A 13,311-nucleotide genomic window follows, 5' to 3' on the forward strand; every position below is an offset into this window, starting at 1 on the left:
AAGTCTGTACTTTTCTGACTCTCAAGACACAAGTTTTTTAAAAAGAAACTGCCTCATCATTATTACTAACCCACCTTCCTCTAAGATCATTCTACAGCATGAGTTTCTTAAGTTTTTACAAACTTAAGCCAGGCCAGCCTAACTAAACACTGGAATAAAAAGGTCATGGTTATTTAAAGGTAAAAACATCCTAAGGCAAATCAAATAAAACTGATGCAGCTACTGGCCTGATTCAGAGACTGCCAATCAGGTAGCTGTACAGATCAACAGATCTTTCCTACTGGATGGTTTTGCTAGGGTTTCCTGATAAGCTTCCAACTTAGGCAATAAAGAATTCTTTTACTTCTGCTCTTCCCCCTTCTATATTACAAAAAGGTATTTTCATTTGTGGTACAAAACAGTATTTTAAGGCTGCTATAATAAACCAGGGGGTATATGTCATATTCATTATTATTTTCCATAACTGCAAGTTAAAATCCCTAATCCTTACTAAAAAAAAAAAAAAAATCCAAAAACCACATCTATAGGAGTTTCTCAAAAGTTTTTGCTGTTTCTTTTCTTTTGCTTTTTTTTTTTTTTGTGTGTGTGTGTGTGGTGGGGGGGAATGACTGAGGGATGTGCTATATTTTTAGAGCTTATTAAAGTATAATTGACATACATTAAAGTGTATTTGTAAATTTTTACAAAAAAATTTTAGTTGTCAACGGACCTTTATTTTATTTATTTATATGCAGTGCTAAGAATCGAACCTAGTGCCTCATACACACTAGGAAAGATAGTAGAATGAAACAGATAGTATTACCCTATGTATGCATGTATGTGTCAATGAGCCACAACTCCAGCCCTATTTGCGTTTTAACACATTTATACACCTGTGAAATTATCAAAAGTAAGAAAATGAACGTATTTACCACCCTCGAGTTTTCTCATACCACTTTATAATCTTTGTAATCTCTCATTCCCCACTCCAACTTTGCTGCTTTTTTTTACACTGTAGTAAAATATACAACCCATAAAACTTGCTTTGTTTCTTAAATATTTATTTATTAAAGTACTGTATCATCTTGTCATATGATCCAATTTAACTAGCCAAATATAGCAGATATTATCATACTAAAAAGAACAAAAGGCTTTTTATTCCAAGAGTTAATACTGTCAATGTGGCTATCAAAGATATTTTAAAGCCAAGAAATACCTAAGTCTCTACATGGGTCTCTAGATCTTGTGACACTGGCTCTGTTCCACTAGATTAAAAAAAAAAAAGACACAAAGAATATAAACAAAACATATTTTAGCATACCACAAATGGGATTGGGGACAAGAAAAAGAAATTTCTGACTAGCTTTTAAAAGCTAAAGTAAGCCTGGCATGCTGAAGAACGCCTATAATCCCAGCAGCTCAGGAGACTGAAGCAGGAGGATCCCAAGTCCAAAGCCAGCCTCAGCAATGTCGGGATGCTCAATAAGCAACTCAATGAGACCCTGTCTCTAAATGAAATACAAAATAGGGCTGGGAATGGGGCTCAGTAGTTGAGTGCCCCTGAGTTTAATCCCCAATAGCAAAAAAAAAAAAAAAAAAAAAAAAAAAAAAAAAAAAAAAGCTAAAGTAAGATTCGTAAGCATAGGAAAAAAAAAAAAATCAAGGCAGCCACTGTTACTATTAATATATATAAATTATATATTATAAAAACCTTTGGTAGGTAACAGTAATATTCTATCTGTATTTTAATTGGTCACATATATTCTTTTAACAAAATCTCTCTCCATCCTCTCATCAAATGGCTAAGGAAGAGAGTATTTTTAGTACTTTTTTTTTAACCTATGTTCTATTTTGAGAAATGTAAAAATCTTTACCTCACCCTGCCAGTACAGTGCAGTGATTAAGAAGTCCAGGTCTAAAATCAGATTACCTACGTATGAATCCCATCTCTACCACTTGGCACTTAGACAAATTCCTTAATCTCGCCATACCTTATAAGTATTATCTATCAAATGATATTTAAGTGAGATAATCCAGGTAAAGCCCTAGCTCAGTACCTGGTGCAGTAATTTCTTATAAGTATTAGCTACTATTATTATTCAGTAGTAATTGCTGTCATTATGTGTCTTTAGCTTATCTTCTATATATCCCTACATCAAAAGAGATGTTTAAGTTTTCCCCTTTCGATTACTCCATTGGTCTGTTTTTCATTATAACAATAAAATACCTGAAGAAAGTGATTTCATACAGAAAAGAGGTTTATTTAGCTTACAGTTTTGGAGGCTGAAAGCCCAAGATCAGTAGACTCCTTGTGTTCAATCTCTGGTGAAGGCCTACTGGCAGATGTCATCATAATGGTGGGAACATATTCAAGAGGAAGAGATCACACAGCCAGACAGGAAACCAGGGAGAGGGGAGGGGTCAAGTTTATATTTTTTATAATAACCCTATTGAGAAAACTAACTCAGGGTCCCACTGGAACTACCTTAATCCCTTTAAGGGAAAGGGTCCCCTATAATCTCCTACTACACTCCATCTCTTAAAGATCCCATAACCTCATACACTGCCATACTGAGGACCAAGCCTCCAACACATGAATGTTTAGGGATACATACTCAAACCAGGTATGGTAACACAACTGCAATCACAGTGACTTAGGAGGCTGAGGGAAGAGAATCATAAATTCGGGGCCAGTCTCAGAAACTTAGGTAACTTAAGGAGACCCTGTCTCAAAATTAAAAATAAAAAAAGGCTAAGTGGTAAAGTGAACCTCAATTCAACCTCCAGTACTCCAAAAAACAAAAAATACATAAACAACAGCATTCTATGCCTGCCCCCACCCATAATTTCATGTCTGATATCACAATGCCAAATACATTCATTCCACCTCACAGTACCAGTCTTAACTAGTTCCAGCATCACTTAAAAGTCCAAGCCCAAAGTCTCATTTGAGACTCAAGGCAACCACTTACAGTTGTGAGCCCCTGTAAAATTAAAAACAAGTTACAGACTTCTGGGATAAAATGATGGAATAAGGATAAAATAAATACTCCTATTCCAAAAGGAAGACAGAGGCAGATAGAAAGGAGCAATCAGCTCAAACCAAAATCAATATCAAAATAAAAAATAAAACCATAAAGCTCCAAGTCCAGAACACTGTGCACACTGTGGCAAGGAGTGGACCCCCAAGTCCTTGAGCAGCTATACCTCATGACTTTGCAGGTCACAGGACACAGTTACTCTTTGGGGCTGGTTCTGCATGCTGCCTGGGAAGGAAGGAAGGAAGGAGGGAGTTTACTTATTTCAAGGTTTGGAGGCTCAAGGCCCACATCTGGTTAGTGATAGCTTTCTTGCTAGCAGTATCTTGGAGTGGCACAGGGCATCACACAGTCACAGACAAGGAACGTGCATGTCTGTTTTGGTTTCTCTCTCGCTTCTCATAAAGCCACCAGTATTCAATCATAAGGCTCCACCCTGATGACTAAATCTAGTCCTAATCACCTCCCAGATATATCTACCACCTATAAACACTATAGCTGGATTAAGTTTTCATCCTCGTAATACATCACAATGGAGATTCATGTCAACACATGAACTCCTGGGGGGCACACTCAAACCATATCCAAACCACAGTACTCCAGTTATAAAAAGTATACTTTCAATGCAAAAGTATCATATAACATGTAGTACACTACATCTCCCCCATCCTTACCCCTATTCCATTTAAAAATCACTATTCCAGCAAGAACTCTTCTGGTGTCTGATGTTAAATTACAATGAAGAAACATCACTACCTCTACTATTAGCACTTATATAGCACCTGTATGCCCAAACACTTTAAAATTACTTTTAAAATTTAAAAAACACTTTAAAATTCTCTTAATGTTTGTTTGTTTATTTTTGGTACCAAGGATTGAACTCAGGGGCACTCATCACTAAGACACATCCCTAGATCTTTTTCATATTTTATTTAGAGACTTCTCACTAAGTTCCTTAGGGTCTTGCTAAATTGCTGAGGCTGGCTTTGAACTTGTGATCCTCCCACCTCAGCCTCCCAAGTCACTCGGCTTACAGGCGTGCACCACCATGCCTGGCTAATGAGATAGGAATTATTTTTATCACTACATTATAGATGAGGAAACTGAGGCACAGGTCACACAGTTAGCAAATGGACAATGTAGGAATGAAATTCAATCAGTTGGCTTAAAAAAATACTAATGTACAATTACCTATACTATATAACATTATAGAAGAGGTGCCTGATATCTGAATGTTTATTCTGTAAAAATCCAGACAACAAAAAATTGTTTGGAAGACACAAAGACACAGATTTTTTAAAAATTTTTTAAGTTGTTGATGGACCTTTATTTTACTTATTTATTTATATGTGGTGCTGAGGATTGAACCCAGTGCCTCACATATGCTAGGCAAGTGCTCTATCACTGAGCCACAACCCCAGCCCAAGACACAAATTTTAACTAAACACACCACCACCACCTTGTAAGGAATAGGATTATCTGAAAAGGGACTTGGTTACCCCCAAAGGCACTGCATCTTGGCATGCCAAGATACTCCAGCAGATGTTTTCACTAGAGATAACTTTCTGCTACAGAAAAAGCTCAAGACAAAGCAAATATGTAGAAAATTTTTCTAACCCATTTTCTAGATAACACCATAACAAACTAACACCTCTGATAATACAGAGATGCCAATTCACACCTAAATTCACCTGCCCCAGAAACCTACAGTTGCATTGCTTGCTTTTATAAGCAGATGTTTGCTTAGAAAATATTTTACAATGATCTGTTGAAAGAACCTATGATAGTGTGAGTCAGTACTGAATCTGAGAAATTATAAAGAACAAAAAAAGTTAAGAAGACTAGAACTGGACAATGCGTCAGAAGTCAAAGAACTCCTGAAACTAAAACTGAACCACTGTAGAATGTTCTATTCTCTCAACATATTTGCTTTAGATAATTATATTATTGTGACAAATGAACAGGAAAGAAAACAGCTATGTGCTTCAAACCTGAAAAGTGGGCATAATTGTCACTGGTATTTCCAAAAGTTATCAAAGATACTACTTCATGTATTTTTTTAATTATACAAGGCCCTGGGTTCAATCCCCAGCACCAAAAGAATAAAATAAAAGGAGTACATTTAAACATTTTCAGGAATAGAAAGGTTACTATCTCATAAGGAACTCGTTTTAATAAATGAAGATAACATTGTATCACTGTAATAACAACAACAACAAAAAACTATTCTTCTCAATTAGATGAAATCTGCTTTCTGAGGTGGTAAGCCTCAACTCAAAGGGCTAATACTGTTGCATGGGGCAATAAAAAAACTACATAGCCTGTTTTTTATCATAGCCTTTCAAATACATAAAAACATAACTCATGTTCCTCAAGTCTCCTCTTTCCATGGCTAAACATTTCCTATGACTGCTCCTCAAGATTCCTTCACCATCTCTTAACCTCTTCCAAACATACAGTATGTCTATATTCTTGTTAAGCTGGGTTCCCAGAAGTGAAATCAATGATTTCTAATTGGCCTAAAGGACGAGCAAAGTAGAACAAAACTTTCTCTTCAGATATTACATGTCAAAACCTGAAATATGGGTCGGTAATATGGCTCAGTGGTAAAGTATTTGCCTGGAAAGCCTGAGGCCCTGAATTTGATCCTCAGCACTACAAAACAGCAACAACAACAACAACAACAAACAAGCAAAAGAAAAACTAAAATAATTTCAAATGACTTTAGATTGAAATCATTCAAACTTCTTTAAGAGTAAAACTTTTTTACTTCAACAATTTGGATGGAAATATTTCTGAAAATATTCCACACTCTGCTTTCATTAGTTATTAACTTTTCTTGACAACTTTGGAACTCTGGCCTACCAAGTTACATAAAGCTGGGCTTTCAAGCTATGTTATGCTTTCTATCATTTCTGTGATTATTCTCTAGCTTCCAACCATCATTTTCCAATGTTGCCTATAGTCTACTATGTCCAATTTCCAATGTGCAGATCATTTTTTAAAAATGTTTGTTGAATGAATAAATGATATGCACATTAAGTGTACTTGTTCTATAATAATACTCTAGTAAAAACACTAGAGAAAGTATCTGTAAATAAAAAGCACCAGGACTTTGTATCATCTATTTTGACCTACCCACTGAAAGCAGGCTATAAGTGAGGTATTTATTCCTGGACACCCACCAATGAAGTTCAAGATTATAGTAGCATTCTGAGACAGACATCACTGTGTTGAAGTATACTGTTATTTAAAACTTCTAAGATTTTTTCATATGAACTTCTCAAGCTAGACTTCCACTATGTACTTATTTGCCTTTCTCCTCATTGAAATCCACCATTAATACTCCTTATGTAAAATACAATGAAATTATCTTCAGAAAATAGAATATAGACTGCATTTAGAATTCTTAGTAGTTATGGTATTCAATAGGCTGTAAATCCATTTCACAGTGCAAACATACAATCCACATTTTTACATGACAGCCCCAAAGATTATAATGATAATAGTGATTATAATAATGATAACTAGCTAGGAGCAGTGGTGCAGGCCTGCAATCCCAGTTATTCAGGAAGCCAAGGCAGGAAAATTGCAAGTTCCAGGCCAGCCTGGGCAACATAGCAAGATGCTGTCTCAAAATAAAAAATACAAAGGGTTGGGGATGTAGCTCAGTGGTAGAGTGCCTCTGAATTCAATCCCTGGTACTGCAAAATAACAATACTGATGGTTATTATTATTATTGTTTTATACAAATATACTTGTATTTATATTAATTATATTAATAATTTATTATTATAATTATAACTAACAATTATAGAGTACTTCCTATGTCAGTAAGTTTTATATATAATAAATAATTTAATTCTCACAATAATCCTATGAGGTAGATAATGCTATTATCTTTATTTTATACATGAGGAAATACAGCTAGGTTAAATGATTTGACTAAGATCACTCACTCACCTAGCACAGAGCCAAAACAGGATTTTTTTTCCATATTCCAATAAAACTTTACTTATAAAACACAGGCAGCCAGTCCGTGGACTATAGTTCACTGAATTCTTAAAACAGTATTTGAACTCAGAAATTTTGACTTAAGGGTCTATGCTCTTAACTACAACACTCTACTGAGTGTTATATAATGCAGTCATAGATTCATTTAGTCATGATCACCTATTGAACTTTGACCAGGACACACTATGTCAGGCAGGAATTTAATTTCACTTTTCAGAAAATTGGCCTCCCTTCTAAGCATATCACTGGCAGAGTACTTAGGCATGCCAGGGGCTTGTTTTGGCTTAATCCAGAGTAAAAGAGTGGAGAGGGCACTACACCAGGAATCACAACATATAACCTGGGATTTAATTCTAGGTCCTCTTAGTTCCTTAACTGTAGGCTAAGGTAAATCCCTCGATGCTATGAGTTTCTTCATGTGACTAAGAAAGGTTCTGATCAAATGTACTTACCTTCTGAGACATGGTAAGAATCAAATGAGAAATCAGACTATAATTACTACATACCTCTTTGCCTTCATAGTATTCAATCGCTCTGCTCTGAAAAGACCCTCTTTTCATCTAGAAACTCTCATCTGTTCAGTGTGGATTCACCCTCAGCCCTCGTGTCAGAATATGCCAAACCTAAACCAAATAGCACATCAAGCTCCCTGGCCAGAGATTACCAGGGTTGTGGGCACAGGGAAGGGCTATAATATGTGACCCAAGTAAATCCAATCAGAGCAAATCTCAGGGCTCTCCCAATGGGAATGCTTGGACAAAGATTATCACTTCTTTCTTTGTATATTTAAACCTGGGGATGTGGCTCTAGGAACCATTCTGTAACTATCTAGTGGTCATCCTGTAACCAGAAGGAGTCTTTGTGGAGATAATCAACACAAAGAAAAGAGAGTTGTTGATGATGATAAACCAGATCAAGAACTGTTTGATTATGCCAACTAATACATTCTTCTTTTGCTTAAGTCCGTTAAGCTGTTTGTTTGTTTTAACACTTGGAAAAATAAAAATCATTAACTCAACAGTACAAAACTGAGCAATGAGCCCTAGTGTACAGAGATTGCCCAATGTTTAACTGAATCAGTGTAGTAATTCAAAGTTGCTTTGAATTTTTTAAAAAGTATTTTGCTTCATCTATTTGCTCTATTCCTTATCTGTTTATACTATTTGTTATCTGATTACATACACGTCTTCTATTTTTCTAGACTGGCTCTCTATCCTTAACCCTAGTTCTTGTATTTTTCTAAAGATAATTTTTGTGTTTTATATTTCACATTATACTTTAAACTGAAGTCCTAAGATTTTTTAAAATTTTGAATATATATATTTTAATATACACATACGTTATATATTCTTTGAGTTTAAAAATATATCTAATGCAGGGCTGGGGATGTACTTCAGCGGCAGACTGCTTGCCTAGCACATGCGAGGCACTGGGTTTAATCCTTAGCGTCACATAAAAATAAACAAATACAATAAAGGTATGCTATCCATCTACAACTACCAAAAATTTTTTTAAAAAATATGTATACATATATATAATGCTTTCTGGGTTTTATTATAAACATTTCTATACCTTAGGATATTCTGAGGATGTGGAAAACACCATAATCATAGATATTCTATAATAATAACTCTAAAAGAATTTAGAAATTAAAAAGATTACTCCTCATACCTTTCCTCTAGACTAGTAATGTTTAAACTTTGACTTTTTAGGAGTCTCAAGTTTTGTTTTGTTTTGTTTTCATTTCTCAATGGACCTCATATCTACTAACTTTTATGCACCACCACAGCATGTGGAATAATTTAATAACAGTGCTTAAAAATGAAAAAAATTACTCTCCAGTTTCCTTAATGTTCCAACAGATGCCACCTAGACACATCAACTTTGCTACTGAGCCAATATAGAGAAAAGGTATGTGAAAGGATAAGCCATAGTAAGCACATCAAAATCTTTTTTCTATTTTACTATACTTTCATTTTTATTAATTTCTAGCTTTAATATGGTCAGATCCATATCTAGGAGGGAAGTCCACTATTAGAATGTCAACCCTAAAGTTTAGCAATATCTGGGATATAGATATATTCTTAAATACAGATATCTAAAATGTAATGTTAATATCACATTATAATGCATAAAATCCCAGCCATTATATCTATGTTGGCCAACTAGAACCATAGTAAAAATGGTTAGAACAAGTGCAATGGCTTGTGTTTACAACAGTTAAATTCATCTGTTGAAATCTGATAGCACAACAACTAATACAAACCTTCAAATCTTTGTTGAAACAGTTAAATCACCTCTTAGAGGCAAAGTTTTGTCAAAACACAGAAATGCTTTGGGAAAGCAAAAGGAAAAAAAAGTGAAGAAAAGTGAGAAATGAAATGACACTTCACCTAAAACAAACAATCTAGTGCTGCATGAGAGATCCCAGACTACTTAGAGAAGCACATTCTCACTCAGAAATGGTAACTCACTGGCTGAGGAGCATTTGCAAAGCTTTATGCAGAGGTTCTCTCAGTTTCTGCAATATGGGCCAAGCAGTCTTCTACTGAGTTTCTGGGTTAACAGGGCTAAACTGTTAACTGGAGAAGTGTGATGGTCAAAGTCTGTGCTGAAGGTTTCAGAAATTTCTTTGTCCAGGGATTTTATCTCTTCTTCAATTTCAGATTTAACTTTTAAAAATACTTCTGGGTCCAGAGATTGTAAAGCTATAACTAGTTGAACCCCTTGGGGTGAAAGATGTTGCTCTTGAAGCTTCTCCTAAGGGAGTCCCAAGTAGGTGAGAACAACATACTTTGTTTCATAGTGACATCCTAGAGGCATAGTAGTAGAGGATGCCATTGGGTGACCAACAAAGCTCCTAAGAGGTCTACTTTCAGTTATGTAAAACTTATAATCCAAGCTACTTGGGAGGTCAGCCTGTGTAGCTTAGGGAGACCCTGTCTGGCCCTGACCCCTGCTCCAGAAAAGAAGAAGTGCAGCAGTTGCTTCAGACGGGGTCCCCAAGAGGTGGTGAATGCTTGGACCCATGGCCCTAATCTACCACCAACACCATATTGGAGGGTGCACATCATAATACCTTGATAGTTTTTTAAGTCATTACACTGAAACTTAACTGGACCTAAAACCACATCACCTTTACAACATTCACAATTGCCCAGTAACCATTTAAATATTTCCAACAATAAGGATAACACTTCTCAGACTGTTTATGATAACTGCACCTTTGTAATTGACCAATACCATTCAAGGAAAGATGCAGGGATAGCTCTGGAAAAGAAGGTGACTTCAAATATCTACATTCCCAAGAGGGAAAAAAGGTATATATACACAGAGACTAACTTAATATCTTTCTTTGTCCAGTGGGAGACAAGATTTGGGAATGATGGCACCTTTCCAGAGCCAATACAGGTAGAAATGGAGCAGCTGATTACCTAAATGCCCTGCAGATGGATCCTGGCTTTCAGTCATACCACCTACGTTAATTAAGCAGGAATGTCAGAAAGAAAAGCAGTCAGACATAAAATACAGAACCTCCCTCATGAGCCCTACATGGGTAGGCCAAAATTTCCTGTTTCCTTAGAGAAAAATTTATCAAAAGATGTATAAAAGAGAGCTGAAGGGGGCTGACAGCCAGAATGCAGCATTTGTAAGGCATCAAACACTGCTACCCATTTAGTCTCTAGATAAATCACCTTATCTTAGTCACTGAAATTCTCCATTTGAGCACAGATTCTAAATAGGGATATTAAATGCCCACCTGCCTCCCACCACCAGTCATCCAGCCTATGAGCACTTCAGGGTCTCCAAAGTTCTCTCGGGATTCAAAACACAGTGTATGCCTATGATTTTTACTCATAAAATCTGGCATAATTTCTGCTGACTCATCCCCTAGTACACATTGCTCCCCTTGTTCACCTGCTAGAAAAGTGGAAAATGTGTGTTTGTGGAGGGAGCAGGCTAGTAGTGAGAAGACACCAAGGACACAGTTTGTTAAGTGTTTTTTCAATATCAATGTCTTAAAGGAGATGAAATCTGGGGGCTAATGTGCATGTCTTTTTTCTTTAATAATTTTTTTTTTTTTGTAGTTGTAGGTGGACGGCATGCCTTTATTTTATTTATTTTTTATGGTGCTAAGGATCAAACCCAGTGCCTCACATATGTTAGGCAAGCACTCTGCAACTGAGCTACAGTCCCAGTCCCATGTCTGTGTCTTAATGATGAAAGTCTTAGTGATAAGCACAGTTTTATGGACTTCAACCTAAACCCCCTCCATTCCACTTCCCTTTAGATCTGGAAAGCAATCCAGGACAAAAGAGGAGGTCAACTCAGTTTCCTAAACTATGTAACAATCTCAATAGTAGCAAGTTGTAATTAGGCTTCCACAATCCAAAAATCTGATTCAAACTTTGCATTCTGTTCCTACTTTCCCCCATCTCTGAACCTACATTATCTTCCTCAGTAAAACTCTATACTCAGCATTTTTCTGCTGGTATACCAATGCCCAGTTCCAAGGCTGTCTAAGCGAGCCTTTTTCCTATGTGGGATATTTACCTGCTTCTCCCATGGTGGCGCTTAAAAAAGTGGTGCTCTAAAAAGGCAAGCTCTGTAAATTCCAAGAGGTGCATCTAATACTGTTGGCCTTCATTAATCACGTCATGCTGTATGTTCAGGCCTTTCAGCAGGTAACAGTACAGTGGCATCACCACCTGTGGAAAGTCTGTTACCAAAGCTTGAAGGAAGATATGGTTAACCCAAAATAGGAAAAGGAACTGGATTCAAGAACCAGCAGACTTGGGCTGGGGAGATAGTTCAGCTGGTAGAGTGCTTGCCTCGCAAGCACAAGGCCCTAGGTTCGATCCCCAGTACCGCAAAAAAAAAAAAAAAAAAAAAAAAAAACCAGCAGACCTCCTAGATCAGGAGTTGGCAAACTACATTTGGCAGGCCAAAGATGGCCCACTGCCTGTTTTTTGTTGTTGTTGTTGTTGTTTGTTTGTTTTGTTTTGTTTTTATTTGTGGTGCTGGAGATCAAACCCAGGGCCTTGTGCTTGCAAGGCAAGCACTCTACCAACTGAGCTATCTCCCCAGCCCCCACTGCCTGTTTTGAAATTAAAGTTTTACTGGAAAACAGCCATGCTCATTCACCAATATATTGTCCTTGGTTGCTTCTGTGCTACAATGGAAATGAGTAGCTGCAACAGAGACTATATGACCTGCAATGTCTAAAACATTTACTATGTAGCCCTTTACCAAAGAAATCTGCCAACTCTCATTCTCCCAGTTTTAAAAATAATTTGGTGACAAATTTCCCTAGAGCTGTACAACCTCAAGTGGAAACAGTGCTAGGAATAGGATTATTTCAAGAAATAATTTTCTAATTTAGGACTACTATAGTTTAGGTAACTAGTCCATATATATCACCACACTATATAGAGTAAATCAAAAGAATGTCTGATTTGAGAACTTATAAAGGTGAATTTCAAAACATCGCCTGCACTGATAGATTAGTTTTAAGCTAAAGTTCAATGTTATTCCTCAATATCTGAGGCCTATAAATTGCTACATTGAAGATCTTAGCTTTGAACTTGATCTCTTCCCTCTAATTTCTCCAGAGAAACCCTTATTCAGCAAACATTGAGAGGCCACTACTCTGTGCCAGACCCTAGTTTAGCCATGGAACAAAATTAAAATTATGCTTGGAAAGGAAACTATCAGCAATGCGAAGAGAGAACCTACAGAGTGGGAGAACATCTTTGCCACTCATACTTCAGATAAAGCACTAATTTCCAGAATATATAAAGAACTCAAAAAACTTTACACCAAGAATACAAACAACCCAATCAACAAATGGGCTAAGGCAATGAACAGACGCTTCACAAAAGAAGATCTACAAGCAATCAACAGGTATAGAAAAAATGTTCAACATCTCTAGTAATAAGAGAAATGCAAATCAAAACTACACTAAGATTCCATCTCACCCCAATCAGAATGGTGATTATCAAGAACACAAGCAACAATACGTGTTGGAGAGGATGTGAGGAAAAAGGTACACTCATACATTGCTGGTGGGGCTGCAAATTAGTGCAGTCACTCTGGAAAGCAGTGTGGAGATTCCTCAGAAAGCTTGGAATGGAAACATCATTTGACCCAGCTATCTCACTCCTCAGCCTATAACCAAAGGACTTAAAATCAGCATACTACAGAGATACAGCCACATCAATGTTCATAGCTGCTCAATTCACAATAGCCAGACTGTGGAACCAACCTAGATGTTCTTCAA

At 36.6% G+C, this 13,311-nt stretch overlaps 1 protein-coding gene and 1 pseudogene across 4 annotated transcripts in view; both read right to left on the bottom strand.

Annotated features, from left to right (window-relative positions):
- Positions 1 to 13,311, bottom strand: part of PCYT1A (phosphate cytidylyltransferase 1A, choline) — a 54,003-nt gene that overhangs the window by 36,283 nt on the left and 4,409 nt on the right. Inside the window, exon 1 of one of the 3 annotated variants that reach the window (XM_079156267.1) lies at positions 11,586 to 11,785. The exons of the other annotated variants lie outside the window; for them this stretch is intronic. The gene's annotated coding sequence lies outside the window, so the exon portion shown is untranslated. Of the gene's footprint in view, positions 1 to 11,585; positions 11,786 to 13,311 lie in introns of those variants that run through there. 3 annotated transcript variants of the gene reach the window in all.
- LOC306671076 (bcl-2-like protein 13) lies at positions 9,081 to 11,579 on the bottom strand (annotated as a pseudogene). The gene has a single exon. The product of its transcript is annotated as a bcl-2-like protein 13 (transcript).

The sequence above is a fragment of the Sciurus vulgaris genome (genome assembly GCF_902686455.1).
Source record: "Sciurus vulgaris genome assembly, chromosome: 10".
NCBI classification, from domain to species: domain Eukaryota; kingdom Metazoa; phylum Chordata; class Mammalia; order Rodentia; family Sciuridae; genus Sciurus; species Sciurus vulgaris.